Source organism: Lissotriton vulgaris, chromosome 4_1, assembly GCF_964263255.1.
Source record: "Lissotriton vulgaris chromosome 4_1, aLisVul1.2, whole genome shotgun sequence".
Lineage (NCBI taxonomy): Eukaryota > Metazoa > Chordata > Amphibia > Caudata > Salamandridae > Lissotriton > Lissotriton vulgaris.
This window is the reverse complement of record NC_141691.1, coordinates 1,349,987,615-1,350,011,830: the sequence shown is the minus strand read 5'-3', so window position 1 is coordinate 1,350,011,830 and position 24,216 is coordinate 1,349,987,615. Positions and strand designations below refer to the sequence as shown.

Genomic DNA, 24,216 nt, shown 5'->3' with positions numbered 1-24,216 from the left:
TGAGTACGTTTGTTTATTTTATTATGTTCTGTATGATCAAGAAAAAAAGTTACATTCCTTGCAGGTTCCCAGATCCATAACGTAGATCTTGCCATTATGTACCACACCTGTTAGAAGACACTAACATGTTAAACAACTGGAACAAAGGCTCTCTAAAAAGCCCTTTCTGAAACTGATATGGGAGGGAGAGTGGAACAAGAGCAGTTAACAACATGAAATCTACATTTCTAGAAAAATAAATAGCTTTTTCCCCCTAGGTGTCTGGCCATAATTTCCAGCGGCTACAAAGAACACCTCTCGAGGAGCTTGTCACATATCTTGTCTGCCCTTCAAGTCCAGCGTTTGTGGTTTTATTTTTTTTTCTCGAAAGTCTGACTGCTCGGAAGTCTATAGAAGTATACTTTACTTTTTAACTGCTCCCATAGTTTTGGCAGGTACAAAGAGAGGCACTACAGCCCAACGACAACCACCCTTTTAATCAGCTGGAGATGTGCCATTTTTTTTTGTGATACTTTTGAAATCCGGAAAATAAATACTTTGCTACTTGTGAGAAATTGGCCTGGCATATGATGGCCACTATTCTAGTGGTCACCTTGCACCAGTCCAAACGACTCTTAGTGATGGTAGGTTTTTTTTTTAAAACCTCTTTTTATTGAAAAAACAAAGAAAATTAATAACAGGTGACTTACAGCGCGGAATGAAAGGATGAGCAATATACAGACAGGGTATAATGGATGGAGAACCATCAATAAAGCCTACTCCCAAGCTACATCGGGTAATCGGCCGCACGACTTTCAGGATAATCAAACAGATGCCAACCCCCAACTCCACCTCCCCTGGAAACAGGATAAACATTGAACAGCAGTCCAGAGTAGAAGGGAGGGGGGGGGGGGCAGCAGTAAAAGGTTACGAGACTACAGCTGCATCCCAAATACAATAACGGATGACTCAACAGTTGGCTAATTTATGCTAATAATACCCCTACCAGAGCCCATCCACCCAAAACACAAATTCGCGCCTCAGTAAGACCACCGATCAGGATTCATAAGGATTTCTAACATAAAAACTACAAACACTAACAAGACGAAAACCCCTCCCCCCCACCCTGCACCCCTGCATATGGCTTGCGCCTGCCCCCAATTAGCAGTGTGCCTGTCGCCCTATCTAACTAGGTACTAAAAGTAGAAAAGTGGAGGAGGACACCTCAGTACGGGCCCCCGGTCCCCACTCCCCCTCGCCAGAAACAAGAATCCCCCAGGATAAAACCCATAACTGTTCGAGCGATATAAAACTAAACAGTGGGAACAGTAAGCACCACCCGACCTCCCGTAAATACAATGGTAGCGAATCCCACTTCAGCAAGTCCACGGTGCCAAGCCCCAACAATCAGTCTCATCCTTGACCCTTCCGATCAATCGTGCAAGCCCCTTTCGGACGGACTGTCGCCTCCGCAGGATAGTCAAAATGCCGAAACAGTTCAGTAAAGTTCCTCCAGAGGCGAGGCAAAGTTTTAAAATCACTGGGAACTCCATCGACTATGTCCCTCACCGCCATGAGCTCCCAACGTCGTCGCCTCTGCAATCGTAATGAAGGTGTCGGAGAGGGGAAAAGCGCTGTCATCCCATAGACCGTTCTCACCAAGAGTATCCGGAAGGGAAGCACCTATTAATCCACACACAATAGGCAATGATGGTGGGCTTGACAATCCGTAGAGAGCACCGAGTTCACGGTTGTCGGCCATCACACTGCCATGAAGCTCCGACACCCCTTGTGGCACAGGTCCCACTGCCGTTACAAGGACCTCCGTGGGCGATATAGGCCGATCAGGATATTGCACCGGATCAGGGTCCAGTCCCTCATGTCCGTATGTGACCGCTATCATTTTCTGGACAATGGACTCCAGATGGGAATGTAGTGCCCCGATAGCTCCCAGTACAGTCCGCATCGACGGTTCAGACTCAGTCCGTTCCACCACATTTCGTTCCGAGTCTACCATAATCGCGTTCCCAGGGGCACCGGACTTCCCCGGGGGAGCCGGCAAAATTGGGACGGACTGTCTCGGAGAGAGACTCCGGGCGTGCCAAGGCCACAAACCACGCTCCGCTACCGCAAGTGAAGACCCCGACCCATACAACATCGGCGGCCGCAAACCGGGACTCCGGTTCAGGGACCTCCACCCACAGCCACAATCGTGCCTCGTCAACCCTCCGTCGATGTTTAGGCCAGAGCAACAACCGCCGTCGAAATTGGGCTTAGAAAGTTCTCCACATCCAAGGACCGGACCCTGTCTATCACCCATGGCCGATGTTATTCAACTGGAACCCGGCTGGGCCAGTACTCTAGTCCCCGGCTCACAAGCTGGTGTAGGCCCCAAACTGAAACTCGACATAACTCCGTCCACCAAGCTGGTAGAAGTCCCGGGATCGCTCCACAGTACAGCACAGCAGTTCACACGCCCGGAGGCAGGGTGTAAATTCAGGATTAGTAACTGGATCCTCTGGTGGGGGACGGAGGTCGGCGGAGCCAGGAGCCTAAGCGGCCATCTTAGTTGCTAGCGTAGCTCCTCCCTATTGATGGTAGGTTTAAAGTCAACCTTATAGAAAGCTACCCCTAGTGGTAGCTGTGGAGAGCAACCTTCAGGCTAAGTCTTCAAAGGATTGTAAAGCAGCTTGTTTTACCAGTCTATAATCTCTTGAGTGATCAAATTAAAGTACACCACACAAGGTATATATATATATATATATATATATATATATATATATATATATATATATATATATATATATATATATATATATATATATATATATATATATATATATATATATATATATATATATATATATATATATATATATATATATATATATATATATATATATATATATATATATATATTCACTGAAAAAACCATAGGTTATAGACCATATATAGTTAGGGATTAGCATTTAAAAAACCTTATTTTATTTGCACAAAACCATTGAAATTCCATATATAGTTAGTTGCACTAACTATATATCGCGGACCCGCAATCCACTGCTAATGATGTCACATATTACATCATTCATGACATGGTCAGTGACATCACTGATGACATCACTGATGACATCTCAAATGACATCACTGATGACATCACTGATGACATCTCAAATGACATCACTGATGACATCACTGACATCTCATTTGACATTACTGATTACATCACTGATGATATCATTTATGTGATAATACATCTTCAGACTCTAATATAACCTTTGATACACTCAGTGTAAACAGGCACTCACAGACTGTCACACATCCATGGAGTTACTCACACACCTATTCAGTCATGCAAAGAGTCAATCACATCTCCATTTCCTTAACTATACAGTTATACACACCTTACTTATTCAAACATATACTAACACATATTTACTCTCTTATACAATCCTTGATACAACTTCACAATGATTCATACAGCCACTCTCACATTCACTGACTCTTATGTTCAGTTATTTATATATGTCAACTCTCACATGGAGTGTGTTTTACATATGTACTTACTTTGACATGTAGAACTGAGATATCCATTCACTCACCAATATACTCATGCACACAGTCAACTGTCCATACAGCTGTTTCTACATGCACTTTTGAACCCATACACCTAGGGAATCAACCGCTCACACATCTATGCACAGAGTTATACACCTCCCAGCCACCCACACACACACTCAGTCTCCCATACAAATACTTGGGCAACCATTCAATAACCCATATAGTTACTGATATAGCTACTGATTTAAACATGCAGCAGTTTACAGAAGAACATAAATATTGATTGCCAAATTAAGACACTTTAATCACTAACCCATGCACTCAGTGAGACACATTTAATCATTCTCTCATACAGTCATTCATGCACCTACTAAATCCTTCATCCAGACACTTATACATCCACTCATTCTTCAATATGTAAGACATATTTTAACTTTACAGAAACGTACAGTCACTGGGTGTTGTCATCAGTGATGTCATCAGTGATGTCATTTGAGATGTCATCAGTGATGTCATCAGTGATGTCACTGACCATGTCATGAATGATGTAATATGTGACATCATTAGCAGTGGATTGCGGGTCCGCGATATATAGTTAGTGCAACTAACTATATATGGAATTTCAATGGTTTTGTGCAAATAAAATAAGGTTTTTTAAATGCTAATCCCTAACTATATATGGTCTATAACCTATGGTTTTTTCAGTGAATTTTCAAGGTTTTGTAAATGCAAATTCCTAACTATATATGGTCTATAACCTATGGTTTTTTCTGTGAATTTCATTGGTTTTTTAAAAGCTAATATCTATAGCTGTAAAATATATTCTTTATTAAGTGACGTATCACGTAGCCCGTGAGACGCCTCATGATGCATCGCATAACCGTGACGTATCGTCTCTGCAGCGCAAACCAAACCCAAAACGTAAGCGCGCCAGAACACGCTTAAAGATATATATATATTTTTTTAACCTTAATTAGACAAAATCCACACGTGCACATATCACAAACGTTCAAAAAACACAATATGTCGGACTACCGTTACGCTGCCGGTTAGCTGCCCGGTTAACGTACCAGGAAGCACCTTTACCGCGAAAATCGCAAATTTTTTTTTTTCACCCCCAGGGAACTTTAATAGCCCCCTCATCAATCCTAGGGGTTCAGGAGGGGTCTGCCTTACCCCTTTCATTCATTTACACCTTTTTTTTTTCCACCTCTTGTCTCTCGATCCCACAGAGAGACAAGATGGCGGCCGCTCCAGACTGTTTACAATGATAACAGCCAATCAGCTTCTCCTCAGACTCCCGTTACACTGCCGATTAGCTTCCCGGTAGCTGCCCGGTTAGCTGCCCAGTTCGCGTACCAAGACACGTCTCTACGGCGTTTGTTTTTTTTTGGCCCCACGTGGCTTTATAATATCCCCCTCATAAATCCTAGGGGGTCAGAAGGGGTCTACCTTGCCCTGTTTCCTTCATTTCCCCCTTTGTTTTGGCCTCCTCTTGTCTCTCGATCCTACCGAGAGACAAGATGGCGGCCGCTCCGGACTGTTTACAATATTGACAGCCAATCAGCTACTCCTCAGACTCCCGTTACACTGCCGGTTAGCTTCCCGGTTAGCTGCCCGGTTAGCTGCCCGGTTCGCGTACCAAGACGCGTCTCTACGGCGAAAAAATCTGATTTTTTTTTTTTTTTGGTTACACTGCCGGTTAGCTTCCCGGTTAGCTGCCCGGTTAGCTGCCCGGTTCGCGAACCAAGACGCGTCTCTACGGCGAAAAAATCGGATTTTTTTTTTTTTTTTTTTGGGCCCGGCGTGGCTCTATAATATCCCCCTCATCAATCCTAGGGGGTCAGGAGGGGTCTACCTTGCCCCCTTTCCTTCATTTCCCCCTTTGTTTTGGCCTCCTCTTGTCTCTCGATCCTACCGAGAGACAAGATGGCGGCCGCACCGGACTGTTTAGAATGTTGACAGACACCGGAGAGCCAATCAGCTTCGCTTTGCAAAGTTCCGATACGCGAAAAGTTCGCGAACCGGTTAGCTGCCCGGAGCGCTGTTACAGATATATATCTTGATTTAAACGTTAATTTCTCAAAATCCACTGAAGCACATATATTGAGACCTAGCAAAGGCACATCGGGGTACCAGTCCCTACAATTTTGCCAAGTTTCGTGGAAATCCATTCAGCCGTTCGGGCTAAAAGTGAGTCCAACCGCCCTATGGAAATTAACATGGGAAAAACGCGTTTTGGGACCCCCCTTTTTTCTCGGCCCCCCCTTGACGAACCCCCCCCAAATTTTCAGGAGCTGCTCAGAAACAAAATGTGCCATTTTCCTGAAAATTTCAGCCGATTCCGTCCACAAACGCCAAAGTTATTAGACATAGAATTTTCAAAAGTCCCATAGGAAAAAAATCCTAACTATATATACCTACTGGCTATCGCCAGTAGGTAATATATATATATATATATATATATATATATATATATATATATATATATATATATATATATATATATACCTCCCAATTCATATACTAAAATAGTTGTATAAGAACCATGTGAGGGATAGAAGTCAGGCCTAGGGCCTGTAGAACTGCTGGGGCAACCAGGAACCACCCAAGGTAGGGACGCAGGAGACCCACGGGGGACCTGTGCAGTGTTTAAACACAGCCGCGAATCACCATTGACTTTCTATGGAGAACGAAAAAGTTACAGCTTTAAAGATTAAGGACACTTGGAGGTGGACTATGATGGAACCCTTTTAGACTAGAACACTTCGAGAGTCAAAACCCACTGGAGCACAGGAGTACTCGTGTTACCTTACCCAGGGAAGCTGGGTGCATAGGTGTCTCTTGGTGTCTGGTTTTGTCGTCGATGCCAATGGAGAGCTGTGAAGAAGTGCTGCAGGCGACCAGAGGAAAAGTGTTTGGGTGGATCGAATGGTGGATTGGAGATGTGAAGAACCTAAAAGCAGAGGGGACAGAGTCTGGGTCACTAGCCAGTGACCAGAATGGCGACAAGAAGATGCCAGCCGATGTTTGGTGCTTTAAGGTGAGGGAGGTGAAGCTTGACTCTTCAGCCACGAGGGCCAGAAGGCGTCGACTATGACCAGGAGCTGGATTCGAGCTGTCCCACGAAGGATGTCGAGTGCTGCAGCGTCGGAATCCGGATTGGACCCAACAAGCCTTGGCAACAGCAACCCACGCAAGATGACAACATTGGCTTCGGGGCAGACCAGCAAGGTCTGAGGGACTCACCCTTTGGAGGGGAGTCAGAGCAAGTCTGGAGCAACCAGGAAAGCTCACTCAAGAAACAAAGGAGTGTCCTTTGTGGGGACCCACTAGCCAACAGACTAGAGATCGTGAAGGAGCCTCTAGTGGAAATGCAAAGAGTGGGCCCACGGAACACGCGTGGAGTGTAGGCCTCTAAGCTTCGGTGAAAAAGGTGCTCGGGCAGGGGCTTCAACTACCCCAATGCACAACTTCGGCAAACGTCGGGAAGTAGGTGCAGCTGCAAACTTGCAGGATGTCCAGGAGTTCCGGTCCCACGTCTCTCGTGATAGCTACAGGTCTCAGCTCTGCTGGGGACGCGTGTCGGCCTCTGAGATGTCTTGAAGTCTGTGTTCTGTTTCGCAGATGCTTCGTGATCCGGCGGGAGCCTCGAAAATGCAGTCTGGCAAGATGCTTCTTTGGTGCCTGTTTGAACAGGGAGGTCACTCCTTGACCCCAAGGGAGATTCTTCCATTTTCTAGTCGAAATAGAATGTCGAAGTTCCAGGATATATGTTGCAGAGTTTCGTCCAGGGTAATCTAAAGTCCTAGAGACTGGGTTCCTATACTTATACTAAGTTTAGGGGATGAACTAACTCTAGGGTCCCACCTATGGGAGGACCTGGGGAGTGGGTGGTTACACCCCTTCCCCTTTCTCCAGTTTCGCGCCAGAGCTGGGACTGAGTCGCCCAGCAACCGGTTTGAACTGGGAAATGCATGGAGCACCTTGTGTGCCCCAGGCAGTGTCTGAAAAGCATCCCCTGAATGCAACCCACCCTGCCCGAATACACTAAAGCCTGTCTGGGGAGGTGCTGACACATCCCTGGACAGGAAACGTATTGCCCAGGCCTCCCCTGCAGGAGTTTTGTCCAGCAGCAGGAGGTCAGACTCGTGCCTGTGGCAGCAGCATCCATTTTGGGATGCTGGGGCTCTGTATAACTTCTACCGGGTTTACCAGTGTGTGCATGTCTTATCCCTCTAGAAGGGTGGAATGCTACCCCGCCGCCAGAACTGGCGGGGGGGGGGAGGGAGGGGGAGGAGGTAGTATTCCACCAAACATGACATGTTTTGATAAAGCCAAACCAAAGTTAGCATTAACCGCGAGGATTATAATGCACTTTAGAGTATATAGTATGGCTATATCATAGAACAGCTATAAGGAAGGATTTCCGGAAGCTGCAGAGAGGCTCAGCTCATGCTAGTGCACCCTCTCACACAAAACCAAACACTCTGCCTCCAGGATTGTCAAGGCATGCCATAGGAGTGACTTATAGGCTAATATCCTATCTATCTATCTATCTATCTATCTATCTATCTATCTATCTATCTATCCTTCGTTACCAGGGGTGGCCAATTTTTTTTTTATTTTACAAACTTTTATTTAGCGCAAACTTGATCTGAATCGGATATCGGAGCGCTTTACATAGCATCAGTTGCATTACATGAGGACAAATTCATTTTTTGTTGGGCACGGGGAGATTAAATGATTTGCCCAGAATCAGAGGCTGTTCAGCGTCATTGCTGAGATTCGAACCCACTTCCCCAGATTTGAGGTTGACTGCCCTAGCTGTTAGACCAACTCCTCTCCCCAACTCCTCTCTTACAAACTGTGAAGATTACCAGAGGACTCTTGGGGCTTGGCACTCCCAGATTCCCACTTGTATTACAAAGCAGAACAGTTTAGAGTAATCTTAGAGTGGACCCTACGCAAATCTGATAAACACTGGTTACACATGGCGGTAGTGGGGAGATATATATGAGATGTATTGTGGAAACCAAAGACAGATCCTCCTTCCAATACATACTCAAGTACCCCCACCGTAAAAAGCGCTTACATTTTGGGACGAAGTAAATAGATGGCAGAGTGGACTACCTTTCCTTCCCCTTTCACAATAATTTATTATAACTTTTCATTTCTCCAGCCCTTCAAACTGGACCCTTTGATTTATGGAGGGAAGCGGGATGCCCCATTTTCACAACTGGTACATCCTCACTTTCAAGCACTGTCAGAGAGACTTGTCACCTTCTAGACTCAGAACACTACTGCTACACTCCGCTGCGTCACTGGGTACTACACCCTGAAATCAAGGCGGCCACCACTAGAAAGCTTACCCCCTATTGAGCAGTTTGGTAGGCAGGTGGTAAATTCTAGGGGTTGCATCTCTTTCCCGTATTACCTACTGCTCATCACTATATGTACCCCGCAGCCTCGCCACAGGGCTTATTTGGGAGACTATTCTTGTGATGGATGTCCCGTAAGCTTAATGGCATAAGCTCTGGAGAGCTATTCTCAAGCTCAACCATCCGGATGAGGGAGGCACAATATAAAGTACTTTCTGAGTGGTATCTGTATCCTACTAAACTGAAAAAAACCTTCCCCAACACATCAGACCTCATCTAGAGGGGCTGTGGATTGCTGGGGAATTTATGCCACAAATGGTGGTACTTCCCAACCATTTACCCATTCTGGACTGAGATACTAACACAAATCAAAGATAGCCTACACTATCTGATCCCCAACACCCTAGACTCCACGTTGTTAGGACTGAGGGAGGACACCCCTAGGCGCCAAACTAGGGGTGACAAGGCATTAATGTGGTTATACCTAGGTGCAGGGAAAAAGAGATAGGCGCCATCACGGTCTCAATAGCATGGTAGACTCTGGAAAGCCATTAGGATGGAACAAATGGCAGACCTCTTTTGAGATGACAACAAACATTTTGAGTACTCTTGGGGCCCCTTGGTGACATACCTCTCCAGAGGCTTGAAGTTATGTGCATGCCCAACACTTATGAGAGCCCTTCCAATTCTAATGATGTTGTCCATTGCTGAATCAGCTGTGAGCGGATGTCTCCCTCCATTCACATAGTACTTCTGCTCACGTCACCTATCATTAGGTACTTGTGAGACTTTACTCCACCCATGTACCTCAGTTGTTAGGGTATTTTGTTTGGGGTAGGGTCTCTGAAGAAATGGTTGTTACGGATGTGACTGACTTGACAGCAGGAGAAGTAAAAACTGTTTTGGTTCATGGAAAATTCCATTACTTAATAGAATATGATAATTACGATAGATTTTTTGTGCTGTGATACTGGAATTTGTGATTAATAACCTGATATCACATTCATACCTAAACAAATAAAGACAGTTTTGACCCAAAAAAAAATAAAATATAAAATGCGAGGTAGTCGTACCTGGGGTGTTGAATGGTCACTGGGTTTGGATGAGTAGATGGAGTGGTTGAGCACAGTCTTCCCATATACACATTAAACTAATTGTATTTGACAATGACATCCTGTTTGTCTCTCTTAACGTGAACCTAAAAATGCCAAAATTCGACTAACACCTAAAAGGACACCTTTGTTATTTAAGCCTGTGAGGAAGCTTTGGGCTCATAGTTTAAACAAAACGATTCCTTGAAAGGGAGCACAACTTCCCGAAACAGGAAGTAAAACCGACATGGGGACTCCCACAGTAAACGCTCACTGGCTCAAACAAAAAAATATATAATAATGCAGTCAATTAATAGGACTAAAGCAGTCATTTAATCGGACACTCCGGAGACACTACTCCAAAAAAAAGAAAAAGAAAAAAAGCCCACAGCCTTTTGAAACAACCTCAAATGATTTTGCTGACCACCACTACAAGACTTGTGTTTCACAGAAAACAGTTTGCAATACATACAATCCGAAGCCATCAAGGCCTTGGACAGAACAGTAGACTGTAGATGTTGTAATATTATATATAAACCTTATGTTTAAAGTAAAAAAAAAAAAAAATACTGAAATTGAACAGTTGTTTGCTGAGCGAACTATGCCTGATCAGGACCTTACTTTTAATCTCACTCAAGATGTTAAATCACATTGATTACATTACTGATATCTCACAAAACATAACTGATGATATCAAAACACATCACGGATTACATCTGACGGGTGTGAAAGTTTGCAATAATCTTTCACACAGGCAACTCTTTCATGTTAGCATGTTAGCATGCACAGACCCCTAGTAGGCCTCTGGGGTACCTATGCCCTTTGTACCTAAGGTACCATATACTAGGGCTCACAAAGTAACTCAGTAACCATTCTGGTATGTACCTAAAGTACATGCAATCCATTTTATAGAGAAAGCAGATGAACTGGGGCCCTGAATAGCAGGATCCCAGCCCAACTAAGTCGAAAACCAGCAAAACACCAGGCAAAAAGTGGGGGTAACCATATAGTCCGCTTCCACCTTCCTAAACTTCCCACCTATAGAAAAGCCCCCAGTTCTTGGAGGCTGCATGTGTAATGCCCTCAGATTACCAGTTCAGATTGAACAGTTTGAGTTTTTACTTGTTTCCCCTCAGGTCTTCCTATCAGCAGTCTGATTGCTCATCGCACCTCCAGTGCGACTGTGCATCCATCACCCCTCTCTTCTAATTGTAAAAAGTGCTGGGCCATTTCTTTGTTCCCAGTCTTCTAGATGAGGGAACTCAAGAATGTTCAGGCCTATAATGTATTGTCCGACCCTTCACTCTCCAGTCAGACCATGGCGGAGTTGGCACGCTTACTGAAGTCCTTGTGACCCTCCATTTCCACTCTGTCCACAGACTGCATTCTCCATGTTTACCAGGCGCAGCTCAGTTCCCCACCAAACTGCATTTCATTTTGGCCTTCTTTCCCCTCAAGATTCTGCATGCTTTCCTCAATCACTGTGATATTCAGATTAGTGCTGCCAACAGTGGCCTTAATATCGCTCATAATTTGTGAAACTGCTTCTCACTTGGAGTTAAACTGGTAGTACAGTTGAGTACGGTTTCATTGACCATCTTGATCCCCGTAAATCAATACTTGGTGTGTGGCAAACAAATATTTTGTTCATGGTCCTGCACCCAAGAGGCTGCAATTTCAAGCAGACTCTTGACAAATACAATTCAAATACCCACACTAAAATATCTCTGACAGAGAAGTTGTGGCACTTGCAGTGGGCCCAGGTGTAGAATGGGATAAATGTAGGGCACTCTGTTGAATTTTATCCACACAACCTTGTCTTGTGAAGTCATTGGGGCCTTCTCTTAGGAGATATTTCACATATTTAAGGCGATAAAGGCATTGCAAAAGTCGCTGGGTAAAAAATATTGCTCAGAATCTTAGGAAGCCTTCACCGCCCAGGGTTGTCCGGTGGAAATGCGGTATGGACAAATGCCATGTACATGAGCTCCTGAATTATGAAGCCAGGGTTTTTTTTAAGCTTCATAAGGTTTGCCTGAACTATGAAGGTAACCTGATGGAAGATGGAGGCCAATGATATTGTTTCTACACCTGTCCTAAACAAGAGTAGATCGGTTTCGTTAGACGCTAACCTGTAAGCAATTAATGCTAGCCAAGTCTGTTGTGAATGGAATTGGCTAAACAAAAATGCATGGTAATGTTGTTTTTGAAAACCTGTAGGTGTGTGCTAGTTGTTGGTGCTGAATGTTTACTGTTGATTTACAATGTTAAAGAAGCAAAAACATTTTTACTGTAGAATTAGAACAAAAAATCTTTTCTGATATTTTTGTTCCTATCTTTCTTGGGTGGCTTAGCTAAGGAGTGCTACCTTCATAGGATGCTCCATTGCAGGGCTTTGGTGGTGGGGGTAGGGGGGCAAGTCTTTAGGTTTTTCGGGTGCAGGCTGATGTCATAGATGGCAATTCGCTCTCTTGAGCCTTCATGGCCTTCCTGTCCAGCTTTCATTAGCCTTTATCATTCCCGTCCGCTTTCCCCATCATTCCCTGGGCTCACTGTGCTGATAGACGAGACATTGTCTGTACAGGTCGAATGATCTGTGGAGCAAGATTCCCTGGGTGCAACCTGTACTTTTTTGGCGCTATTTGTCCTTAAAAAAAAAAAAAAATGCTTTTCTCAATACATGTCTTTGGGTATTTGATATATTTTTAATTAACAAGATAGAGGGCATTGGTATATTTTCATGGTTTAGGTTTAAATGTGTTTTTGTTACAGCAGTACATGTGTTGTCAAATAATGAGCTTTGCAGTATAATGTATATCACCAACATATAGATTGCACCCGTAAGTGTAACATTTTATGAACAGTCCCATCCCACCTACCCCGGGTACCCATAGACATATATAAACATGAGAAGAAAATGGCTAAAATGAACATCACTCAGGGAATGCCTCCTTATCTTTTGTAGGGGCCGGTGCCGTTAGATATAGTAGCCTCATATAATGGGGGCAGGTAAATTCCCTAAGTTCCTGGGATAGAAGGGCTATATAGGGTTGCCACAAGTTCCTGAGTCGTCCTGGACATACCAGGTAACGATCAACTTTTCCATGCCTAGAACATGCCAGATTCGATGAAGCCATACCAAATGTGTTTGTACGGTATCGGTGTCCCCAGAGTGCCAAAATGGTTTGTTGTGCTGCCCCCAGTGTTATACTTATATGGTGCTCCCTGTAAGTGGATATTTAAGGGTGTTAGCGAGTCCTAGTATGGTCTATGTGACTGAAATCATGAAATTTGAGTTTGGAGATGGGTGTCAGTTTAACACAGATTCCCAAAATGAGGTCAGCTTAGGACATTCCCATAAAATATGGATAACTGTGCCTTTTGCCCCTCAGTGTCACCAACATTCGTCATTACGGGCTAGGTTGCCCCTATGAAGTCTAACACAAGTCGGGTACCAGTAAGTGGCAATTTTCATGGCTGTTTCTATGCTAGACTTATTGTGTGCTGAGCGTTTCATTCTGTGATATATATATATCTTGCCCCTCTCTATTGGTTAGCTTTCTACCCAGTTCAGCTTCTCACTGGAGTTGGGTGGGGGATTTGAGCTCATCCATGGAAGGAAGAAGCAGTGCATATAGTTCAGTGATTACATTTTGTCTGTTCGTTTTTAGTGATGGGGCACTTTTCAAACTTCGTCAGTCTTTGAGACCCCTTTCTACCCGCTGGATGCAAAATCCAGTGTCTAATCTGTAGGTAATGGAATCGTTCGGCTTTTTGAACAGAAAAGTCCTTCAGCAGGTTATCAAAAGAAATGGGACCCAACTCATTGAAAAAATGCCCAATTGCATGGCAGCCGGTCTCCTGCCAGACTCTAAATGTGGATCCCAGGCCCGGGGTGAATGCCGGGTCACCGACCACTGGGGAGAGGAAAGTGGATAGTTTCCCTTTAAGTCTGATTGTTTCAAACGGTGATCTTGTAACCAGGAATATATATATATATAAAAGCTCAGGGCTATATGAGCACGGGGAAGAAATTTAACCTTCCCTGGCGATTGCCCGGTACATGAACAGCCATGGCTTCTCTGATTCCGCCATGGACCATTCAACCAAGTAGTGAAGTTTGGACGATTGATAGTAATGTAATAAGTTCGGCACCCTCAAACCCACCCTTGTACGATGGGTGCCAGCACAATTGATATTTAGTTCAGTTCAGTTTAAAATGTTTTATTCGGTTTATAAAACATAACAATATAAGCAAAGCAAATACATAAACGTTTTCAATCAATTAAAAATATTAAAAATCATCAATTAGCCTAAAATGGATATTTCATTTATGTATCCTTTTGATACTACCATTCATGGCCAAAGTTTCCTTTCAAATAACATATACATGGAAAACATTAAAATCACGTTAAAACCCTGGAATACATAAAAAATGTATCATACAAATGTAATGCTTCTTCTCATAATAAGGCCGGGATGTTACCAGGAACTATACACCTAGATCAAAGTATACGTACAATTTGAATGAACAGACAGGTCAAATTTCTTAAAACAGTCAAATGATGTCCCATGGCTATGGATTTCCTGGCAGCTGTACATTTCAATATATATGCCCCGACAAAAAAGCAGATGTCTGGGCTTTCAAAAGAACATATTAGATTCATTGCTATTTTTGTGGAACGAACATTGTTTTTTAAGAAGATAGGTTTTAGATACAATTTTCTATATGAAGAATAAAATTTACAAAACAATAAAAAGTGGCAGCAACTCTGTTTTGAAATATTATCACATGGGCATACGGAGTCTGATCGGGATTTCATTTTTGGAAAAGCTACTAGATGGTGTACGATGCCCAATCTTAAGCGCGTTAAAACAAAACGATGGGAATTTCGAGTAACAATAGAAAGTTGACTGAAAACCAATATTTAATTGTAGGTCCCGGTAAAAGGCCACAGTCTGTAACTTTACGAACATCTTTCCACGGTTCTCCTTTTTGTATGTAAGAAACCTTGTTTTTATTTCTTTTTTGGGGATTAAAAGTACATTCTCAGGTTCAAGAAAAATATTGCAATCAAACAGGAGATTATACCAGTAATAAATATATTTGAGCCAAGAAATACGGGATGCATTATCAAGCCTCAGGCAGTCGCGAATAATCTCTTTTGTAAACTGTGTTTCTGTTTTGGCCCAAATGGAACGCCATAGCAGCAGAGGGCGTAGTGTGGCTATGTCTGAGATATATTCGATTCCTACCTCCTTATGTACTAGTTCCGTGGATGCCGAGGTAGGTACGCAAAGTAACTTTTTAAGAAATTTATTTTCATCTCCCTGGAGTGTTGGATTGTGCTGGTGCCCCCATACTCCAGTACCATGCAAAGCCGATGAGGTGCATCGTACGTTGTAGATTGCCATCATGTCTTTTATACTTCTGACCCCCAGTTTTGAGGAAAATCTAAAAATACTACTGGTATTCCTGCTCATCTTTAAACTGATGTTATCAAACTCATGTTGCCATTTGCCATCCCCTGAGAATGTAATCCCAAGGTAACAAAGTTTTAACTTGTTGCATTTTGACCTTGTCAATGAAGAAACTAGAGCTTGCTGACCTGGCCTTTCTCCCACATGTCATCACAAAAGTCTTAGTTTTATTTACCTTGAGTCAATTGATATTAATGGAGTTAGCTCAGCACCTCCAAACCCACCCTTGTGCAATGGGTGCCAGCTCAATTGCTTCCGCATGCAGGGACATTTGCCCACCCAGATAAAGTGTTAGCAGGCCCTGTAAGGAGGCAATCATGCGAAGTGGGGCATCAAAGGGAGAGTCTGGAAGAGGAAGAGAATCTTGGGGAGAATCGTCCTCTTCAGCTCAGCCATTCGGCCCAGCAGAGATAACTAGGGTCGCCAGTGGGCCAGATTAGTCCGCAGCCGTTTTAACAGGTCTTGATGATTGAGAGTAACTATTTTCTCCGATGTCTAAGCTAACTGCATAGGTAAGAGATGGATTCTGCTGCCCACTGGAGTGAGTAATTCTGAGTTAAGTAAGCCATTGTGTTCAGTGAGACTGATAGGTTAAGAGCCTATGACTTATGGAGGTTCATACGAAACCCAGATGCCTCTCCAAACACCCTTATCTCCTTCACGAGGTGCGGCAGTCTCTCCAGATGGTCATCTAGAGTAACCATGACATCTGCATATAAACTAATAAGGTGTTTCTCCCCTCTGAAGAGTACCCCTTTGATTTGAGGATGATCCCTCACTCTTTGCATGAATGGCTCCATTTATTTATTTATTTATTTATTTTGAAGGTTTTATATAGCGCAAACAAGATCTTTGCAGATATCAGAGCGCTTTACAAAAAACACAAAAACCGGGGGTAGGAAAAACAAGAAAGCGATTAACAAGCTTTTGAGCAAAGAATACTTATGGTAATAGATGAGTAGCACAATAGGGTAGATACACGAGGGAGCCTAGTCAATCCGCTAAAACAATAATACAAGTAGACAGTCAGATAAACGAATATTACAAAGGTGAGGAGTCTCAAATAGTTCCAAAGTGGAAGTACAAGTTCAGATGAATTTAGCCATGAGGATAGCTTTCACTTCTTTCTTAAAAAATGTAGTGGAGGTGATAAGTCTGGTTTCTGGAGGGAGAGAGTTCCAAATCCTGGGTGCATTCCTGAAAAGGAGCGCTTATGTTTTTTCCTTCCGGAATCTACGAGGTTTCAGAAGAAGATTCTTTGTACTTCTTGTGTTTCTTGAGCCACCAGAAATTAACAGCTTATGAGTGAGGTAGCCAGGTGAGCTGTGGTGTATAGCCCTTTGAGTCATGCACGCAATTTTCAGATGTAATCTGGCCTCAAAAGGCAGCCAGTTTAAGGATTTTACGTCAGGGGAAATATGCGAGTGTTTTTTTGATCCAGTGATAAGCCTCGCTGCAGCGTTCAAAGAGGCTCTCAGAGGCTCTCAGGGGCGCAGTTGTAGAAAGGGGGAGTCCGCAGAGGGCGACGCTACTGTAGTCTAAGCGCGGCATGACTAGGGCTTGTACTGCAGTTTGGAAGTCCTTGGCTGGGAGGAAGGGTTTAAGTTTCCTCAAAGTATTGATTTGGAAATTAGCTCCCTTAGTTGCCTTGCTGATATGCTGTTGCATGTTAAGGTTGGCGTCAAGTGTTATGCCTAAAGATTTTGCGGAGTCCAAGATGGGAAGAAAAAGGAGTTTTGTTCTTTGGCTCTCACCATAGCTTTTGGCAACCCATAGGTACTCAAGACCCAGGAGTTTAACCGCTCTCGAAAGCGGGCCAGTGTCTCTTCTAAATAGGGCCAGTGTACGGTGTGAGAAGTTGGACTGATATATGATGTTCACTAGTTCTAGTGATCACCTTGTATCAGTCCAAACAACCCTTATGGTGATTGGTTGTAAGTCAACCTTATAGACCAGCTATCCTAGTAGCGTGGACAAAAGCAGTCTTTAGGCTAAACTCTTTATGGCATGTGAAGCCAGCTGTTTTACCACATATAACCTTTGAATACCAAATGAAAAGGACACCACACTGGTAGTTATGAAAATAAAAAGTTATTTATTAACTAACAACACCTCTGAACTCTTTATGAGGTCAGAGGGCTAAGCACATGACAATACTCAAAAGGAAATACGAGTTCGCACAATATTTGCAAGTGCGCCCTAGGGGCACGGCAAACCATATACTCAAAACAATGGAATGCGAGGAAGGAAAGTACTGTAAGGAGATCCAGAGGCTGGAGGATCGCTGGGACTACGCTACAAACTAGGTAAGTAAGGAGCAGGAGGCCCACGGGACTCACGTGCAGAGTGGAAACTCTCACGCGGGATGCGTACCAACGTCTATGGATCTTACAGTTTAGAAAGTTACGGATTCCGGACGAACCCGGCTGGATGGAGGGAAAACAACAGTGGACCTAGACACTAGGATAGTGTACACAGACTTCAGCACCTGGAAGCTTTAGTTACCTGACCCACAGGCTGCGGGTGCATAGGGCTGAAGTTGCGTCGGGTTTGCTGCGTTGATCCCGGTGATGCCTGAAACAAGGAGTTGCTGGCAGGCAGCCAGATGGAGGAGTCTGGTGGTTCCACGGATGGAACTAGGAAGAAGTAGTCCTGAAAGGGAAGGGGACAGAGTCTCGGTCACTAGCCAGTGACGGTGCTGGAACCAGGAGGGAACCAGATGCTGTCGCCGCAGTCAGGTGAAGGAAGGGTCGCTTCTCTCTGCAGCTGTGGGGACCAGGAGCCGTTCTTCACGACCAGGCTGGAGGCACGAGCTGTCCCACGTAGTCTGCTGCTGTTGGCGGTGTCGGATCGTCAATCTGGACAGTAGGCCTTGGCAAATGCAAGCCACGCGGTGGAGCAAAGCTGGCGTCTGGTGTGGACCAGGAGGGTCCGGGGTGCTCCTCCTTTACAAGGGAGCAAGGGCCAGTCTGGGGGACCAGACTAGCATTGTTGGATTCTTCGGGTCGTCGCCTCAGAGGTCACAGGCCAGCCGGCGAGTGACCAGACAACAGGACAAGCCGCAACCAGGCAAAAGGGCCCCACGCAGATCTCGTGGATGCTGGGGGGCTGGTCTTTGGTGCAGGAGCTGCGTCGGTGTAGGGCTTCTCAAACCCCAATGCACTCACTTGAGGATCCCTCGGCGGTCGTGCTGGAAGCGCTGTGCAGGTTTTCCCAAGATGGCCGTCTCCACGTTGCTCGTCGCACCCACGGGTCCCAGCTGTGCTGTGGATGTGGGTAGAGGTAAGAGAGGTCTGGAGGTCCGGGTCTTGTCGAGCTGGGTCGTCGGATTCCGGGGTGGAAGGACTCTGCAGCAAACCGCACAGGAGCTTGATGGTGCCTGCGAAGCAGGATGGTCACTCCCTGACCATAGGGGAGATTCTTCAGTCTTCTGGAATCAGGAGGTCGAAGGTCAAGATTTTCTTCGTAGAAGTAGTCAAGATTAATCTGATTTGGAATGGGACCAGCTCCTACCTTTATCCGGCTAAAGGGGGGCTGCACTACGACTAGGTCCCTCCCCTGGGTTGGGCCAGGAAGGGGGGTGGTTACACCCCCTTTCCTTTGTCAGGTCTGTCGCCAGCTCTGGGGCTGGAGTGCCCCAGGAACTGGTTCTGACCGGTGTATGCACAGGGCACCTTGTGTGCCCCAGGCATGTCTCATTCCTTTGAGCCCTGTCCTACCTAATACACAAAATCCTGTCTGGGGTGGTGCTAGCACCTCCCAAGGCAGGAAACCCTTTGTCCAAGCCTCCCTCGCTGGAAGGACTCCCAGCAGGAGGTCAGACTTGTGTCTGTGGTGGCAGCATCCGTTTTGTGATGCTGAGGCTTGAGTTAACTTTAACCGGGGTTCACAGTTACATACATGTCGTGTCCCTCTAGAAGGGTGGAATGCTAACCCCGTCGCCAGAATTGGCGAGGGGTTAGTATTCCAATTCGTATGACACCTTACTCAACATGTTTTGATAATGCTATGCCAAAGTTAGCATTTGACCGCGAGGATTATAATGCACATAAGAGTATATGGTACGCGTTATCATGGAACAGCTATTAGGACTTGGTTCTGCAAGCTGCAAACGGGCTCAGCTCATGCCAGAGCACCATCTCACATAATTCCAAGCACTCTGCCTTCAGGATTGTCAAGGCCTGCCATAGGAGTGACTGATAGGAATGTATGTGTCCATTTTAGGGTTAGATATAGGAATACTATATCTAAAGCAAAAGGTGATTACACCACCTTGCCCCAGCTGTCGTGCAGCCAGTTGTGCCAGATTTGGGTGGCCAGCCAGGGGTGGCATAATACATGCTGCAGCCCCTGGTAGGCCCTGGGTACACCTATGCCCTGGATACCTAGGGTATGCTGTACAGGGACTGATAAGGTGGCCCAGTACCAATTGATAAATGCACCTAAGGTACATGTGTGTCAATTTAGAGAGAGAACAGCTAGGCTAGGGGTCTGATTAGCAGGCCCACAGCCAGGGGAAGTCGTAAACCAGTGAAGCAAAAAGCAAAAATCATGGGTGACCATAGGATTGCAGACTCTACTCTCCTACATACGGTCTAAAGCTTTCTCTGCATTGACTGAAAGTAACGCTGTTTCACTTTTGACGCAGTTAGCCTTATCTATGATGTGAATGAGTAATTTCCTATTTTCAGCACACTCCCTCGGGAATGAAGTCCGGTTGATCCGTTGCCACCTACCCCTTCATGAAGAGATTAAGTCGGACCACCAGGATACCAGTGAACAGTTTAGCATCAATGTTTAGTAGAGAGATTGGTCTGTAATTCGGCTGCTATCTACCATCCTTTCTGGGCTTAGGGATGACGACAATTGTCGCTTCGTGCATCGAGGGTGGAATTGAAGCCGTGCTCGATATAGAATTAAAAAGCCTTGAGGACAGTGGCTAGTTCAGCGCAGAAGGTCTTGTAGAAGCATGTTGGGAAACCATCTTGTACATTCAGTGTGGATACAGATTTTATTTTAAGTACATAACAAAGGAATTGCTTCACTCACAACAGAACCACTGTTTTTGCTTAAGGGAAACCATTTGGGCCTGGAAATTTGAGAGGTTTCTGTCTGTAATGACAGGTATGACCTCTTCACTACATTTCTGACAATCGAGCAATGCCCCCTGTTCTTCAGTTAGTAGAGTAGTATTTGCGGTTTGGAGGTAGAGGGCTGGGCATGCAGAGGGAATAAACTGTTCTGAATATAGGTCTTTATAGAACTCTCTGAACTTGGATGAGATTAGGCCATCCCCTTCAATGGGTATCCCCTTGTTCGTCAGTAAAGAGTCGACCCTTGCCAATTGCCTTTGGGCCCTGAGCTTATTTGTCAGCAACCTCTTGCACTTATTTCCCCCCTATGTTGGAGTGCTTCAATCGGAGAAGGGAATATTCAGCACTATCTAGATCTAAGCCCGCCAGTTTCCTAGCAGTTTCTTGCTGTTGCCATATCCTCTGAGCCTCCGTGCAGTGGTGTGTTCTAGCTCGTGCACTTGTTGTTGTAGTCTCTCATTTGTTCATTCTTAGTCTATTCTCTGCTGCGATCGCCATAAACTCACCCCTGATGACTGCCTTCAGGGCATCCCACACTATAGAGGCGGCCACATCCGAGTCATCTTTGGTGGTGAGATAGTCAGTGATAGTTTTCCTGATTTGTCCTACCACCCTCAGTTGCTGGAGGAGCGTCTTCCTCAATTGCCACTGTCCAGGGGCGGCCGCTCATCTGTGGGGTACACACCCAGACCGCAAGCTCAGTGGTAAGCGAGGGATCTCTGCTCAATTTCCATCAGGGTAACCAACTGCTGGAGTACCCTGGAGCCCAAGAAGTAATCTAGACGGACATAAGACCTTTGTGGGTGTGAATAAAAGGTCTAGTCCGGGGTGTGGGGGTGATGTTCTCTCCTTAAATCTTTAAAGCTCACTTCCCGAAGCCACTCTATACAGACCCTCCAGGATTTCGAGATTTCGCAGTTTGCCGCGAAATCGGCACTTTTGTAAAAATGCAGCGATTTTTACAAAAGTGCCTGCGAAATCGGCACTTTTGTAAAAATGCCTCAATTTTTACAAAAGTGCCAGCAAAATCACTTGTTTCAAGCAGCAACATCAGGCATAGGATTGGAAGCAAAGCAGCATCCGATGTGCGCCTGTTGCTGGAAGATAAGACAGGTTGTCAGCCAACGAATCTCCAACAGCAGCAGTAGCAACACGAGAACAGGTAAGGTGGCATCATTTGAGTACTTACCATTCTGGAGTCTTTTTTTTAATCCAGGTTACTTTCTTTCCTTCACTTGCCATTTTTTAGATTTTAAATCAATATTCTGAATAAAGACATCTCCCAAACCAGCAAACTCTCAAACATGGCTCGGGGGATAGGTCTTTATGCACCATAATTCTAGGGATAACGTTTGTATTTTGTATCTCTATTTGCTCAACTTGGTGCTGCCACAGGTGTGCCACATTGTTGGATTTAGCAGTAACTTGTGCTTGCATACTGGGATACCTTACCCGATTAGGTGCAGAGCTGTATTTGCATGTTTGGCTCTTTAGACTGATGTGGTACAAGCCGAACGTATATACGTCTTTGATAGGGCCTATGGTTTTCATGTGTCAGGTTTTGAAGCAATAGTAATGGGCGTGTGGTACTTACAGGATTAGTGAACTTGTCATTGCAGCTAGGTTCTGCATAATATGGGTATTGGTGAGTTGATGCACATGTGTGTTGCTGCCCAATCTGACCTTTACAACTCTTTGCACAGCTGCACCTCTGTTTAGGTCAAGAGATGAAGGTCTACCACAATATCAAATATACATCGAACTAGTTTTTTCGGTCATGCAATCTTGTACACTCTCTTAAAACATTCTCAGTTTTCAGGCTAGAATGGTCTACAGTTTGATAGATTTGTCATCAAATGAAAACGACCACTGAACTTGACCAAGTAACAGGAGTTTCTCAGTAAATGCCTATGCCATACATACCTGCTGTAGTAGGCCTGGCCTTGTAGAGAGAAGCCAGTCTGCTTTAGTATGTGTTACAAACAATGTGATAAAACTGAGCAATGAACAGTGACGTGTGATGTGGAAATGCACTGCTTGCTGTCCTGATTATTCTGGTCTCTCTCTGCCAGTACCACTATTAAGAATACCTGTGTTTACAAAGTATATTGATGTGTTTCACTCCAAAGGCCTATGCTGTAAGTAGCAAGCTCAGCCATACAGCATGGCATTTCATACTTGTGACATTTACATACATCGTTTAGCCCAGCCTAGGCATTCCACCTTCTCTCTCTCCTGGATGTTATGTTCTGTGGTCAAAGTGCCCTGAGACCTGTAGGTGACCCGGCGCTATATAAACCCATAATAACAATAACAATAACAAAGAGCCCATCCACATAGCATTTTTTTTTTTTAAACTTTATTTTTGTTGGCGAAGAAAATAAAGAGGCACAAATTATACAAATGACAAAGCAGTTAACACATACGGACCAGAAAGGTCAGATCCAAAAAGGAGGTACACAGCCAGGTGCGGCCCACATCCCGGGGGCAGGGCGGCTCCTCGGTAAACCTGCAAAACAATGAAGGGATTTGCTCTTGTGCTCCCAGAATCCCCTGGTCAATATCAATACCTTCGCCAATTTTCTTACATGGTGCTATACCAATCCAAACAAAAACATAATAAGAACAAGAACCCCATGAATGGCATTTGTGGTATTGATGCAATCACATAAGGAGAGGTAGGCAAGGGCCTACTACAGAGCGGTCCTCATAGTAGAATGTGGTCGATGGTAATCACAATGATCAACAAGTGTACGCAACAAGGAATATCGGCATGACTGCTACACCACCTCAAGACACTGCACCCCGGATCCCTCCCCACCATCATCAGACTCCGAGGAAGCGGAGGAAAACAGCTCCGCGCTGGTAGCGTCCGAGTCATCCTCCTCCATCCCCTCGATGCACATGGCCCTCCAAGCGAGTAAGTCATCCTGGAGTTTCCCATCCCTGCGTGTGCTCTGCATATGTGTCTCCTCCGCTAGGGCCCATTCCCTAGCGTCCCGTAACCAACTAGAGATTTCAGGCGCCCTCTGTCCCATCCAAGTAATCGCCACCCGCCTTCTCGCCAGAACCAACAGGGGTTGCAGTAATTTGTAGGACAGACCCCTCTTCCTGGGTTTGGGCACTAGCGCCAGCAGACAGTGAAGGGGTTCCAGTTGGATCGCAAGGTGTGTAATCCGGGTAATGTGTGCCACCACCTCCACCCAAAAGTCATGTACTAAGGGGCATTCCCAGGCCAGGTGAAGGAATCCCGCCCGTTCAGCCCTACACCTCGGGCAATTATGGCTCCTGTCCGAGGAGATATGGTGGAGGGAGGCAGGTGTCATATATGTGCGATGGAGGAAATTAAAATGTATCAATTTGAAACGCGCATTACAAGAGACTTTACGAGTCAACATTCCTATCCGCTTCCTCTGGGCTGGATCCAATTCAATCCCCAGGTCCGTCTCCCAAGCCCTCCAAGCAGGCATCAATGGGGGAGTCGAGTCCCTGCGCATCGCCGAGTAAAGAAGGGAAATCAGTCTCCTACCTCTGCCACAGGACAAGATGATGTCCAGGGTATTAGTGAGTTCGGGCGCCTCTGGGAATTGGGGCCATGTCGTCCTGGCTACATCCCGGAGACCTCCATAATGC

At 45.1% G+C, this 24,216-nt stretch overlaps 1 protein-coding gene across 1 annotated transcript in view; it reads left to right on the top strand.

The window, feature by feature from the left end:
• CEP192 (centrosomal protein 192) overlaps positions 1-24,216 on the top strand; it is a 1,919,503-nt gene that overhangs the window by 151,257 nt on the left and 1,744,030 nt on the right. The window lies entirely within an intron of this gene.